This window comes from Centruroides vittatus, unplaced genomic scaffold (genome assembly GCF_030686945.1).
Source record: "Centruroides vittatus isolate TY-2023 unplaced genomic scaffold, ASM3068694v2 contig_1089, whole genome shotgun sequence".
In the NCBI taxonomy this organism is placed as follows: Eukaryota; Metazoa; Arthropoda; class Arachnida; order Scorpiones; family Buthidae; genus Centruroides; species Centruroides vittatus.
Genome location: NW_027120700.1, coordinates 715,631 through 731,550, shown reverse-complemented (window position 1 = coordinate 731,550; position 15,920 = coordinate 715,631). Strand labels below are relative to the sequence as shown.

Below are 15,920 nucleotides of genomic sequence, written 5' to 3'. Positions count from 1 at the left end.
GTTAAGGAATAAATCTGTTAAAATTTTATTCCGCATTCATTTTAGTTTCTATGAATCTGCCGTGTCAAAGCAGTCGAATTACTGGTAAAATTTTAAACAAAGAGAATTTAGAATCATCCATTCGATCCGTTGAAAAATTTAGTGAAAAGTCTATAATATCATTATAGCAGAGATTATACTTTAATTAAATTTATTTATTTAAAACTAAGTCTATTTATTCCGTTGTTTACAATTGATTTAACCAACAAATAGAATCTTAATACTGTTTAAATTTAATTGGTTTTAAAATTTATTAGGCATTTTAAAATTTTTAAACACGAATTTAAACTTATATGGCGAATTATTTAACTCGCACGTATGACTGACTTTAAAATGACTCTACCTATTAAGAAAACTGCAGAATAATCAAGAGAAAATATAAACGATAATTTAAATAAGAAAATAATTGTAATTAACTGTGCACAGAATCTGTTATATTAACGATATTGATAGAAAACAACTACAGTTATGCATACCCTTCAGACAAAAAAAATATTCATTGAACAATAAAGCATCTTTATCTTAACTGTTTCTATTTTCTGTGATGAGAAATTACATTGTTTAATGTATATCATTGCTATCTACGTTAAAAAATGATCTAATCTGTTTTCATAAGAATACACTTAATATCAAAAATATTTATTATCTTTGTCTGATAATCTGTTTCCTTAAGGGTTATTAGGTGTTCACTAGTTAATAAATAGGCTACAATTGGTATTGGTTCGAACAAATTAACTTTTTAACGTTTATATTAACGCATACGCAACTAATAACTGTAAGTTATTAGTCTTAAATATTTTAAGAAGATTCTTATCAAATTAAGATTTTATTCAAAGAAATATTTCTGTTTTGTCTTAAATTATTTCTGAATCGATTGTGAATTGAAACATCAATTTTTTAGAACGTTTTGAACATTATCGATATTACTCAATTTTTACAGTAAAAAGAGAAAATATTTTGTTTAAATACTCTCTCTATTTTTGAATATAAAAGCAATGTCGACATATTTTAATAACTAGTAGGCGCACGGAAAATCACGCTGCTAACCTATAAACAGTATATTATATAGTCTGAATTGAATTCCTTTTATGTTTCAGTGTAGATTGTATTTGTTTTCATTACAGTTAAGTGTTATAGTTAAGTAATTATATACTTTCGGAATCTACAGGAATCAATATATGGAACCTTCATAAGTTAGGTAATGCTATTTTTATACTTTTCAACTTCCACTTCACCCTTTGTAACGCTCCATAATTTATCTCGTTGCACATGATCCCGTAGCTGGGATAAATCATTGGGAGGCTGAGAGATAAGTTTAAAAAATTATGACTGGTATTTTTTTCCAGCCAGCACTACACCTATTAGCTACAGTTTAACGTAAAAATAAGTAACAGTAGCCTAATTTTACGTGATGAAAGCGAAAGCGCATATTATAGCCTATATATATCAGCTGACTAAGTTGGAAACAACCCTTCGGAAACAAAGATGAATCATTCTGTCATCCAAGGTTTGAGATCCTAGCATTACGTAACATTTTGTAAACACTCCCATTCCCTGTAAGGTATCGTAACGATTATTTGCATACCAACCCCGGGGCCATCGAGAGCTCGTATGAGGTCCGGGTGTAAAGCGGACCCTTTTGCCCCTTAGCAGGCCCTTTAATCATTAAAATTTTTTCTGTCGATAGGCCTATTTAAATTATTGAACAAAAAATTTCCAAATTATTGGCTTATATATTTTATAAATATTATTCATTTTGGTAGAAAAAAAACTTTAAAAAAATGGATTCTCGAACTCTTAGGAAAATTTCCGAGTGTTTGCAATTCTCTACGTTTTGAGACTCCTGAACCCAAAAAAGTGAAAATAAAAAATCCCAGAAAAACATTCCGTGTGTGTTTCGTTTATTATCTAAAGATGGGGTAAAGATTAAGAAACGAAATTTGACACGGTAGCTAAGCATTGATGCTGTTAAATTTTGGTAATTAAAGGTTGAGGATAGTGGGTGGTCACGTGTTATATCTCGAGAGGGTCGAAGTTAATAAAGATTTATTCGTTATTATCATTTACGATTTTTTAATAAAACTCATCTCTACCCACAAAATTATTTTTTTTTAATAATTAATAATATAAAAGTTATTTTTAAAAATCTTATAACAAATGGCACCTCAACCAATCTCCAATTTTGCAATCTTAGTATGTCTTGGTGTTTTTCTCCGGAAAAATTTACAACTTGTTGCCGCATTTTCTAATTGTTTAAATGTACTTGGACTAACTCGTTTTTATTTAATAATCTAATAAGTTCATTTTGCTAGATTATTTTATCTTTTTACATTAAATTTGATAAAATTATCGTAATTTTATTATCTTCATTTGTTAATGCATGCTGTTCCGTTCAAATAAAGATTTCTTTCGACTTAGCGACACAAGGAAATCCTTTTCGTTGTCCCTTCGTTATCAGCATAACACAGGATGATAATGTAAAATAACAGAATGATTAAGTCAATACATTCAATTGAATTATTAAAGTTAATACATGTGGTATTTTTAACATTTAAGTGAATTTTGTGACGATTCACAATGAATAGTTTTACAAGTTTTTAAATAATAGCGAGGTTGAGGCCGAAGTTTTAAACGCGTAAACGTGTACTGTACGTCGGACATTCAGCGCCGCTTTCCTGTAAGCCTAGAAGTTTGAAAATGGTGTTTGGAAAGTCAGTGGAATCGTGCTCGACATTCCAAACGCCATTGTCAAACTTCTAGGCTTACAGGAAAGCGGCGCTGAATGTTCGACGTATACGTTTTCGCGTTTAAAACTTCGGCCTCAACATCGCTAATGTCTAATTTTAAATACAGATATATCTTTGAATTTCTAAGATATCACAATCATTGTGAGAAATACAGAAGGTAGCCTATGTATGCGCGAGCATCCGGTGGAGGCAAACAGTTCATTTTCCCTACTGGACCGCACCTTCCAACCGAAGGCGATATTTGGAAGTTGGAATCTTATAATTAATTCCCCAATGAGTGTCCGAAAATTCTATTTTCTGCCTCATTCATAGCACGGTAAATTGCCTGATATAAGTAACAATTATAATAATGGTAGTACCCGTTTGTCCCCCTTGAAAGAGTTGCAGCTGATGCCCATGTATGTAATTTACTTTATGCATAATTGAAGTGATGGTACTGAAAATATAGGCTTAAAGCTTATGGCGAATTCGGCTGGCAACATTAATAAAACTAGTAAAAACTAGTAAATAGCCACGCAAAGGCATAACATCAACAGGTTTATAGGCCTACTATATGTACTGTACGGTACGTGAATCACTTATCTATTATATCCCGTAAAAATGCTGGTTGAACCAGTTTGAAAGTAAAACTCAGCGAAAAAAAAAAAACATCTAAATAAAGGAAACTTTTGAAAGTTGTGAAATAAGACTAATACCGGAACTGGATTTGACAGTAAGATTAACACGTGAATATAGTGCACACACATTATGCAGGCTATAACTACAAAAAGTTTTGGATGAAGCAACGTCATGACGATAATAAAATCAGGAAAACAAGCATCGTCACGGAAACAGGCTTCGAGCTTCACTTTCTGTCTTAAAGTCGTTGCATCTGAAATAATTTGGCTGAACGTTAGAGTATTTTTGAGCAGTATCACTGAAGGAACTTTACACCAACTTTCCAGTCTGGAGCCGAAGTCACGTGCATTTTTTAAATTAAAATATGATTAGAAATTTCAGCCCGGTATTGTAACGATGTTACAATAAATAACTGTTCGTTTGTATTTATAGTATTTGAGTAATATATTCGTAAATATATCAAAGATATTACTTTCTTCAATATTCTTGAAATGACTTTAACACAACTATAAAAGAGTTTAATTTACGTTTAAAATTAAACGTTTTTTAAAACAGTCATACAGTTTTAGCAGTATAACATGTTTGAAAACTACTACGCCATTTACGTACGGATCTTGAAAACTCTTTTCGTAGAGATAGTATACAAGTTTGTATGATTTTTAAATGCTATATTATTTGGAAAATAAATGTACAGTGTGATTCAGACTCCTTGCAACAATGGCATGCAATCCAATTGCATGGGCCTGAGCAGCGCGCTGGTTCGACCTAGCGCCTGGTGGTTCCTTTCTATGGGGACACCTGAAGAGTGTCATTTACGCCACGCAGGTAGACACTAGAGAGGAACTAATAGTGCAAATACAGACAGTTTGCTCCAAACTCGGCAGAGACCCCAATATGTTCGATCGTGTCCGACCGTCGAAACAGTTGAAGTTCAGGAGGAAGACTTTGAATACCTTCTGTGAACAGTCTGCAAGGATACTTGTAACAATAAATGCATATTTCGTGTCATTATTTTATTACTTTCATTTTTGTATTACCTGTCTGCGCAGTCTTGTAGATTCTAAACGACGCGTTAAAGAACATGGGTTGCTGCGCATAAAATGTTTTTCTCTGCGAGATCTATCGTGCAGCACAGTTCATTTCAGAAGTTCTGAATCATCCCGTAAACTAATATGTATCTTGAGATTTTTGCTTGTATAGATAAAAGCAAAAATATATACCAAACATGTATATAAATAAATAAATAAATATAATAAGATATATTAAATATTATTCAATATTTAACATATTTTTAAAATACTGTGTAAAAATTTCATCAAAAATTATCTATTACATTTGAATATTTTTTGCTGTGAATTAAAAAAGAACACAAAATCTCAGTGATGTTACAGTTGTTTGCATAAAATTAGGATATCATCAATTTAAACAACGCAAATTGGTTTTACATACTAATTTCGTAGTTAAAGTCATCTTTAATAACTTAGCTATATTGTTTTTGGTGATTGTATGGTACTGTATCATCATCTTCAGATTATACGGATGACCACAATTTTGCTCATTTTGATGTTTACGTCAGAATTAACATAGTTTACCCGCCTTCATCCACTTCCATTAATGACCTGATTTACAATGAGAATATGGGAAATTTTATCTTTGACATAAACCCCGAATGCATGCGAATACACTACTTCTATACTTAGGATTTTGTATTAGCACGTGGTTTCTCATCTTCGTTTTTAATCATTTGTAAGTTATGTCAACGCGACACATGGGCGATCTGCGGATGTCTCCCGGGAGGATTTTTGTGGAAAACTGGCTCCTATTTAGATGCTGCTAACGTGAAGAAAACCCAGAAAACTTCACGTGACCAGTCCGTTGGCGCGAACCTATGACTAACTAACAGTATTCAGTGGTTTTATGTTGTTATTAGCTCCGAAATTATTGTAAATCCAGCATAGGTTTTAATTATAGACCTACCGATTCTTATCCAAACAAATTCAGATTTTTCTAGTCTTCGATCTTCATAAATATTCATTGTTTTTCAATTGTTTTCCAAGTAGTTTGAAATAAAACAATTAAATTAAATTAAAATAAGACCACATTTTAAAATTTGTCATTTGAAAGACAAGTACGAAGCCAACTACCGTGAAGCACCCAAATATGAAATCACTTGTTAGTAAATACCTGTTATAAAATAAAATAAATATTTTAATATTAGTGCCACTGCTTGCCAGTGCTTTAATATTAGTGCTTATTCATTGATGTGCTACATTCATTTATTTTGTTGTTAACCTCGTTTAAGGTCGTTTCACTATCCACAACTTGTGGTTGCTCTCGGTGGCACCTGGCCGTACCCGGAAAGACTGAGAGGCACATGTTTATTTAATGGCGGCATGTATTCTCCGTATTGCGATACCGTCTTGGGAATTTTGTAGCATTTTCTAGAAATGGACGTCACTTCGCTATTCCATCACATCCTGATAGTATCACAATTACATGGAAATAAACTCTTACCTACATGTGTTTTTTAAAAGTAGCGGCATTATCTCGCCAAGCAAATTATCAAGTTAGCGCTAGAAAACAAAGTTATTATTTTAGAATTAACGCCTACCTCCGGATCTGAGATTTCGTGCTTGAATAAGCACGAAATCTCAAACACGGCCTTCAAATAGCGGCATGATCTCGCTAAATTGTGTTACCGTCACAGGATTTTTGTGGTATTTTATAGAAGTAGCGAGGCCATTTGTCATCCCACCATGTTCTGATAGTATTAATAACATCGTTTCTTGAAAATAAAATTCTTATCTCTACATAAATTAAAACGCTGTGAATTAAATAAAATTTGATGCATATTTTAAAGTTTATTAATATTTTTTTCGAAACATTCAATTAAAGAATAAAGATCATTTTCTAATGATAATCGTCAGATAGAAACAATGTTTGTCGGTGTTCTGGATCACGTGATCCCTGACATGCAAAGCTACAGTACTGTACTGTACTGTACTGTACAGCTGCGTGGAGACGCTCGTGTGCCGCCTACATAAATTTCAAAACCCTTTGATAATCGCCATTCGCTTTTTCTCGAAAGATTAAGCTTTGTAAATACGTATGTTTGAAAATGTCTGATAAATAGAGATAAAGTTTTATAACATTCATATGTTTAAAATGATGAAAATTGAAGTTTCCTTCCCAATAATGAACACTTCTCAATAATCGTTTTACAATATTCCTCGGGTGTTCATTTTTTTCTTTTTGACCCATTGCTATACTATGAATTTACATTGTTCTAGATATAAATACTGCCTTACATTTACAATTCTAGAATAAACTTATTTCCCTATGATCCATTTCCAAGTACTGTACAGCATATACAGTATTTATAAAATACATGTCTCTGTCAAAAGAGCAATCGGTCTACTGCCATTAGAATAGATAAGAATTTTTAAACATATATATGTATTAAAAAAATTAAAAAAGAATAGAAAAAAGATCATTAAAACATTATTCGCGCTAAAAAACAATTTAAATACTGGTATTTAAATTAAAAGAATTTATATACTGTACTGCCATAAAAATGATTTATTATAAATCGTTTAAACGCTTTTTTCTTAATAAATAACAAAAATTATAAACTAAAATTTAAATTTTTAATAATTTTAAAGATAGTTTAGGCTGTTTAAGTAAGCCACAATATATACGTAAAGCCATAATGTATAACGATTGCCGTAAAGATTAATAACAAAGATAAAAATTTAATGCTGTATTTATGAGAGAGAGAGAGAAAGAGTATAGATGAAAAACAGAAGTAAATTTATTAAAAAAATAAACAAGACTATACATAACTACAGTATATTGTTTTAGACTACCGGTACGTCACTTCAAAGAGTACACACATCAAAATAGCTATAAATACAGTTCATGGAATGGAACATGTAATGTAATTCAATAAATGCTCTTGTGTGTGACAATCAGTAATAAGTCACGGATATTATCGATTTTTTAAGTAAAAGCAACTTTGTAATCTACGTAATATCATAATATATATCATCAGGAAATGCAACAGGTGTTTGCATTTACAGATATCGTATGTACCGAATTTAAAAATAAATTAAATGCGAGAGGAAATATAGTCAGTAGAAAGGGCTAATTATAACAGAGTATCAATTGTTTACTAAAAAATAATAATAATGAAATTATAAAGCGACCTTGAAATACACGAAAACTCCTATAATACGATAAACATCGACTTCGTAGGCATTATTATTATGTATTGATTATATAATCAAATATAGAATTTCGTAAGAAATTCCTATATTCAGTTCGAAACCAGAATTATATAATTGAATAATTATTTTCTTAAATATATTTTTAGAAAGAATGAATAAAAACTAACACCAGAAATTATTCCCGGGAAAAAAAAGAATCATTGCATTTATTAAACTTGTGTTATATTTAGATAAAAATATACTTTAGTGTATTATAATATTATATTATATATATATTTTTAAATATTTAAACGTGTCGATCATCCCGGATAATTGAAAACTAAATTGTACCTGTAAAAGTGACGTTTATTCACGTGACATATGTTAGATGGCTTCGGAAGGAGTGGATTACTTTGAGACATTTGTATAGAAATATTTCGATAACCTTTCGAAATGTTACGATAATTCAAGAATTTTCAAACATGACAGATGAATATTAAAAAGTCGGGATATTTTGGTATGTGATTAATTAATTTATTAAAAAATCCTCGTGTTTAGGTAATGTTTATGTGTTTATATGCTGTTGTATATATTAATTCAGGCTTAATCAGCTTAAATGTGAATGTATTAAGATAAATTGAAAATTATTTTCATCTGTTTATTTCTTTTTCTTCAAAGGATTAATTGATCACTTGCAGAAATTGATCAATTGCAGATATAATTGATCAGTTTAAAATATAATTGATCAATTGCAGAAATTAATGACATATGTATTAAAGTAATATGGAATATAAAAGCACTATGTTTACTTCATGATTTTCTGTCATTTAATTCATTTATGAAAATTTTATAATATATATTTTATAATATAATATGTACAGTATATTATATTGTATTATATAGATCAGTTTGGCAAATAAATAAGTGTATATATATATATTATATTATGTTATAATATAAGTACAATACAAAAATTCTAACTAAATTTTAGAAAAAAATGCATCCTAATCTTTCCTTCTGAAGTTTTATTTAAGTTTGACAAGTTTGAAATATAAAACAGACTGAAATTTAAATTTAGATTCCTATATTTAAATTTAAATTGAAAGAAAATATATCTATTTATAAATAAGATAATCGAATGATTACTTTATTGATTTTGAAATATTCTTTATGAAAGTAAACCATTTAAAAATTTTTCTTTATCGGAATGTTATTGAAGATAAAATATATCACTTTCTTCAATGTCAAAGAAGAAGTCATTATCTAAAATTGAAAAAATAGGCTATATATATTTATTGTTTTCATGCATATAATAAAATGTATCTAAATTAATAAAAACAAAATTAAGTTGTGCTGATTGATTTCTTTAAGATACGATGATTGTTTATAGCAAAAATTTGTAAATGTCTCTCAATTATTTAATCTAGGCATGATTTTTCATTTCATTGTATCTTTATTAATCAAAAGAATGATTTGATTTTGTTTTAAGTTGCATTTTTACTTTTTTGCTTAATTAGTTGTATATTAGGTGCTATATCACAAAACTAGTAAAGATAGTGACAGTTGTAAAATAAGAAGCATCTAATATAAACTTTTAATCTGAATCAAAACTTTATAACTATTTTGTTCATTTTTCCTAAAATATTAATGCTTTTTAGACTAAGATATGATTATGTATTATAAGATTAAATCAATTTTTTGACATCTGAAATACATATGACATATTGTTATCTAATGTATAAAAAGTTATAATTAAAATAATGCCACATGTATTCTGTGTTTGTTTTGAATGATATTGTAAACTGAAGTTGGCCCAAATAAAGGTTTGAGAAAAGATTTCTACTTCATTTGAAATGTTGTTTTTCTTAAAGTAACTGTATTTTCTTTCCATAACTTTTTAAAAAATATATTAAATTTGTCTGAAAAATTCTAATTTTAATGAAAAGCAAAGGTTTTAATTTAGGAATTATTTATTTAATTAAAAATATTGAGTTTGAATGCTAAATATTATGATGACTTTCTTATACTGTATAATATAAAAAAAGTTTTACCTAAGTTAATTAGTAAATACCTGGCATCCTCAAATGAGGACATTTGTTTTGTATTTATTTATAAATGTACCAAACATGACCAACAGTGCTCCAATGTTAGGATATTTGCATCAATAACTGTTGTGCACATAATCCTAGAGTATTATATCTGACGTACTTGACAGTCACCAGATATAATACTGCAATTTTTGACAAGTTTTGAACAAATGGTATATGTCATTATTATGTTATTGTTGAAGTTATAATTTTGAAAGTTACTGACATGGATTTGTGAATATTTTCTTTGTGATTTATAGTATATCATACAGATTTCAGATTTTGTGAGATTCTGTTAAGTGATCCTTATGAGGACACTAGGCATGCACATTTTGCATGAAAAAATGCAAAGCAATGAACAATGCTTGACTATCCTGTTGTATTTGCTAACATAATAATTGATATAAATATTGTCTGTGCTTTAGACCTGTATATGTATGGCCAACTTATGTTGAGACAGATATTGCAGTAAAGTATATATAAAAGAATCAATATATCTCAAAAACTGAGTTATTGTAAATATATCACTCACCAAATCACCACCAGTTCAACGCTTTCATCTATATGAAATAGACATCTTCAGGTCTCAACTATATTGAACCAACTGCTAGTAAAATAGAATGCTTTTTCAAAAGATTGGGTTGATTACATAATTGAAATATGTTGCATCAAAATTTATGTCATGTTTGGAATATAATTTTAAAATATGTAAAATATTTAAACCATATCCAAATAAAAAATTAATTAATTTCACATAAATTATTATGACGCAAATAACCTCCTTAATTTAAATTATCTTTAATGTGTGTTTCTGTCAGTGAAATCTAGTTTAAAACATATTTGAATTATGTAATCAACCCGAACTTTTGAAAAACCATTCTATTTTACTAGCCGTTGGCTCGATATTGTTGAGACCTGAAGATGTCTATTTCATATAGATGAAAATGTTTGTAAGTTTTCTTTTTGCGTGGCATGAACTGATGATGGTTTGGTGAGTGATATATTTATAAGAGAATCATACATCACAATCATTAAATATAAATTTGATACTTTGAATTAGATGCTAAAATCTGAAACAAAACAAGTGGGAAAAAAAACAGATTTAATTCAAGTATTTTCATTTGCAGCATTGCAAGCTTCTTAAGGAATGAAGAAATGGGACAGAACTTTATTTCAGTTTTTTTGTTCATGGGGTATATGCATATCTTTCCTCTCCTTCACTATACTCCTGATCTTGATTTGGAAATAATTCTCAAATATTTAATATAAAAAACAACTTCAGTGTCAAATTACTTGTTAGTTATGGTATTCATTAAACTTCATTTTTGGAGTTTACAGTTTTTTTATTCTTTCTAGCATTTTTGAGTTCCTGTAATCCATTCTTGTGGACACTATTCTAACAATAAATATCAAAAAATTATATGATCATCAAAAATGCATTAAAATTATCAATCCACAATAGAAAACAGGAAAAAAATATTATACATAAAGATGTATAAATGCATACTCTTTTAACACAAATTGCTTTGCTTAGCTTCAACCTTTTTAGAGCAATCCTTCCTTCTGATTATAAATGCAAAGGTCAATTTTATTATGCTCTTGTCAGTCCTCTTTCTAAGACCCCATATATTACTCCTATTCCATCCTCTACACTCATAACTTTTCTTTTTCTTTTTTACTCATCTTTCCTGCATTTGGCATTACAGCCATTTTAGGAACCTGAAAGCACTAGGAATAATAGAGAAATTTAAACTGATAAAAAGCAATTTAACAAATAGCTAATCGAAAAAATTATTTTAAAAAATGATGATAGTTTTGTTATATGAATTATTCTTGCATTTTCTGTCTTATTGAAAATATAAGTCAAATCAAATACAGCAAATTATTACAGCTTGATAATCTTTGGTATCGTGAGTTTTAAATTAGATCGATCAAATTCTTTGGTATAACTGATAATATCCAATCTAAAAAGGAAGAAAATTTTGTTAGTAGTGTCAGTGGTCCATAGTAAAGCTGTGAGAAATCCCTATTTGAATAAAAATCAAAAGATATATGTATAGAAATGATTCTTCATTAGATATGACCTCTGGAGTTTGTCCTGTGTAATGACTTGCAGAAGTGAACAAAAATTTAATGTCAAAATCTTAGAAACCATCTTAAAATAATTATTAAAACTAAGGTTTTCCTTCTCCCTAGAGGGGAGTAAAAGTGCTTATATGGCATGAAGTGTATGTGAGATTATTCATAAATAAGATGATGTGAGGCCACCATGATATTATTTATTGATGTATACTTAGGGAACCTGTTTCAGAAAGCATAAGAAAGATTTAGAAGGATTGAAAATTTATATATATAGTAATATCTGTATAAAATGTACATTAGAGTGAGAAGTTGTGATTTTTTTTTCATATAAGATAGGAGGTTTGATGATTAAAGTATTGGGAATATCGTCAATAGACATTGTCTTTAATTTTGATATTAATTAATATCTGTTATACTTGTGAATTAAACAGCACTGTTGTTTTGTGATCTTAGTTTGTAACTCTAAATTCAAAATAATAAATTACTGTCTTGTTTATATATATAGCATATCCTCTGTTAATAATTATATAACTAGGATGATAAAACATGTGTTTGAGGCCAATCCTACAGCGTTTGTTATTCTCTTTAATATCTTCTTGAACACTGGCCTTTTTCCTACTCAGTGGAAAAAGGCTAGTGTTAAATTGATTCCCAAACTCACCAGTGCTAACACTTACAAAAAATACAGACCAGTCTGACTTCTCCCAACTCTGGGGAAAGTCTTAGATGGTCTAATGATTGCATGGCATCTACACAAGCATAGAGTCCTACATCAGAATCAGTTTGGCTTCTCTAAAAACAAAGATACAGTAGATGTCATCCATCAGGTCATTAACTACATCCACCAGGCTAAACAAAACAATCAGCATACTGCAATTATCATTGTTGACTTTAGAGGTGCCTTTGATCATGCCTGGTGGCCTTCTATCCTGCACACATTACTTGCACATCACTGCCCTCAAAATCTTTACAAACTTCTTCAGTCCTATGTTAGTAACAGGAGTGCAGGTGTTTATACAACACAAAATAACATAGTCATACCAATCACTCGAGACTGTCCTCTGGGATCCAGGTCTGGTCCTGGTCTCTGGAACATAGCCTATAACTCTATTCTGCACTTAAATGACACCCTGTCTCTTGGCTGCCACATGCAGAGCTATGCAAACGACACAATTATCCTTGCTTCATACAGGAACAGTGAATGCTTACAGGACATATATAATGACATTCTGAATAACATTCACCAGTGGATAGGTAACCCATTAAGGTTATCCCCACAGAGGTAGGAATCCCCAACTCCCACAGAGGTAGGAATGTGCTACTCATCAGGAAGCTTACCTTTCAAATAGATGCTCACAGAATAAAGCAAACAACAGAAATTAAATATTTGGGTGTTATTCTTGACGAGAGACTTAACTTCATACCCCATATCAAATACATCATGGACAAAGCTAAAAAGATGGCCAACGTCGTCATTAGTATTGCTAGGAACACATGCAGCCTTGGCCCTAACACTACTAAGCTTATTTACAGGGGTGAAATTCAGCCAGCACTCCTCTATGCCATACAGGTCTGGGGCCATGTGGCCGTCCGTCAAAGTCCATAACTGTAAAAAACTTATCTGTTCGAAGGATTCAAAGCATTTGTAAGGCTTATAGGACTGCACCCACTAGTGTCCTTTTGGTAATGTCAGGGTTGACCTCTATCAACTTAGAAATTAAATGCGTTATTTGGCAGGAAAATCTCGTCACCTTACCCTGGTGGGATTATAGCAACTCTGATATCAACAAAATGATTAGAGTAGGTAAGATTCCCCCCAGTTTGACCTTGATTGATGATATCAAAAAATTCAGCATTGACAAAAATACCCTCCTGACTTATGATTACCATGCGTCCCATCAGCTTGCCCCTGACGTTTATTTTGAAGAGCCAGGTGATTGTCCCACAGTTTAGGATTTACATTGACGGTTCCAAGATGGGTGATGATGTGGGTGCCACTTTTGTAGTTTACTCAGACTTAGGCTGTGAGCTTTACAACGCTTGCTTTCATCTACGTACACACTGCTCAATAGCACAGGCAGAAACTTTAGCTATTTATATGAGCTTAATTCACATTGGGTGTAGGAAGGACAAAAGACACTACTTACACTATCGCATTTATTCTGACAGTAAGGTAGTTTTACACAGGATTGCAAAGTCAGATAGCTGCTTAAAACTTGTCCATCTCATACATCACATTTTCAGGCACTTAGACAACATTAGAATAGATTTCCAATGGGTCCTGGGTCATGCAGGGGTTCATGGCAATGAGAATGCTGACCACCTTGCCAAACAAGCTGCAAAGTCTTCAGTTACTAGTACTTTCAGTTACATTCCTACCTCGTACATCAACAATCATGTCAAGAAGCAAATCTTCATTCTCTGGCAAGACAGCTGGGACCATGACACCACTGGTAGGCTCACCTATACTTTCATCCCCAAGGTTGACACTACTGCAATTCTTTCCCACTTTTACCTTAGTTACACTCTCACTCAGCTACTTACAGGACACGACAACTTTAAGCAATACTTGCATAGATTTAACCTTGGGGACAATCCTCAATGTGATTGTGGTATTCTGGAGGACCAAACACCACTTCACTTAGTTTTTTGCTGCAATAGGTATAATCACATTATGGATAGTTTAATGAGAGCTGCTATTCTTGAAGGGTACAACTGGCCTTGCAACTCATTCACACGTGTACAATGTTCCATCTTCTACTCGCATTTGTATCCCTTAGTGGGGCTCTTGAGAGTACCCACTCCAGGGGTATGAATGGAAATTAGCTTTTCCTTGCTTTTTTTTTCAACTATCATTATATAGCTGTCTTTCAACTTGGTATTTTAATTCTTATTTTCTGTCTTCTTTTCAGTCTAAATTTGGTTAGTCCTGGTTGTAAGTTAGATTAGGGATTCGGCTTGGTTTCCAGTTAGGTTTTGATAGGTTAGGTTGGGTTAGGGTTTCAATTATTATGCCTTTGTGTCTTTTATCATAGCTTAAAATTTATCTTTGTATACTAGTACATTTATAAATTAACAGGACTTATTTTAAGTCTTGTTAATTGATAAATGTACTAGTATACAAAGATAAATTTTGGGTTAGGGTTTGTTAGCTTTAGTTGTTTGGTTAGCTGTATCCTAGATTTTGGTAGGTTAGTTTAGTTAGTGAGTAAGTTAACATTTAAAAAAACAATTAAATAAATACATTAAAAAAAAATTTTGGGCTTGTTTGTCTCTGTCGGTCTGTTCATCTCGTCTAGTTTGTCACTGTGTTCGTTTGCTTTTCTCACTATCTGTCTAGCTGTAAGTAGTATTAAGATTCACAATTGCATTCAGTTTTATTAGTATTAAGTAGATATAAGTCTTCCTACTAACAGCCACTTGGCACTAACTTCCACAATTAGCTATTCACGGAGGTACTCAATTATTGGTGTTTACTACACTCAGATTTTCTTTTAGACCATTCGGGGGGACTATGGCCTTGCAGCATAAAAACTGCATGCTAACATAGAGGGTACTGTAGTCTTATGTATGCCATTCAGAGGGATTCTACATTTTTCTACTGTCTATCTCCTCTCCCTCCTTCTTCCCTTTCCTTTCCCTTATCCTCTTCTGCCGGCTAAACACTTCATGTACAGCTGATATCTTTCTTGTATTATATACAGAGATGATACTGTTTTAGATTACAGAAGCTCATGAAAAAAGAGTAACAATGTAAATTTAACATTTCTTTTTACAGTAGATTGCAGTGAATATTACTTATATACTGTAAATGCAATGAGACAATTATAATAAACCAAGACAGTCCACTCTTTCTAATTTGAATTACTATAATTATTGTGTGGGAAAAGTTTGAATTATTGAGATTTTATAAAGAAAAGGAAGTAAAAAAAAGCTACAAACAGATATTTATATTTTAAAAAATTGTTTACTATATAGTGTATATATCACATATATATTTGGTATATATACTTGTTAAAATGTGATGAAGTATATATTATTGTCATGCTTTTAAAAAATAAACTATGATTTATTTTTGTTTTTTGGCTGGAACATTTAGCAGAAAAATGCACAAAGTTGGTTTGGATTAAGCCTTGTTCAGA

General features: G+C 30.9%; 1 protein-coding gene across 1 annotated transcript in view; it reads left to right on the top strand.

Annotated features, from left to right (window-relative positions):
* Positions 1-7,994: 7,994 nt before the first annotated feature.
* The window catches only part of Itpr (Inositol 1,4,5,-trisphosphate receptor), a 155,076-nt gene continuing 147,150 nt past the window's right edge, over positions 7,995-15,920 (top strand). Inside the window, exon 1 of the mRNA XM_067270621.1 lies at positions 7,995-8,126. The gene's annotated coding sequence lies outside the window, so the exon portion shown is untranslated. The remainder of the gene's footprint in view (positions 8,127-15,920) is intronic.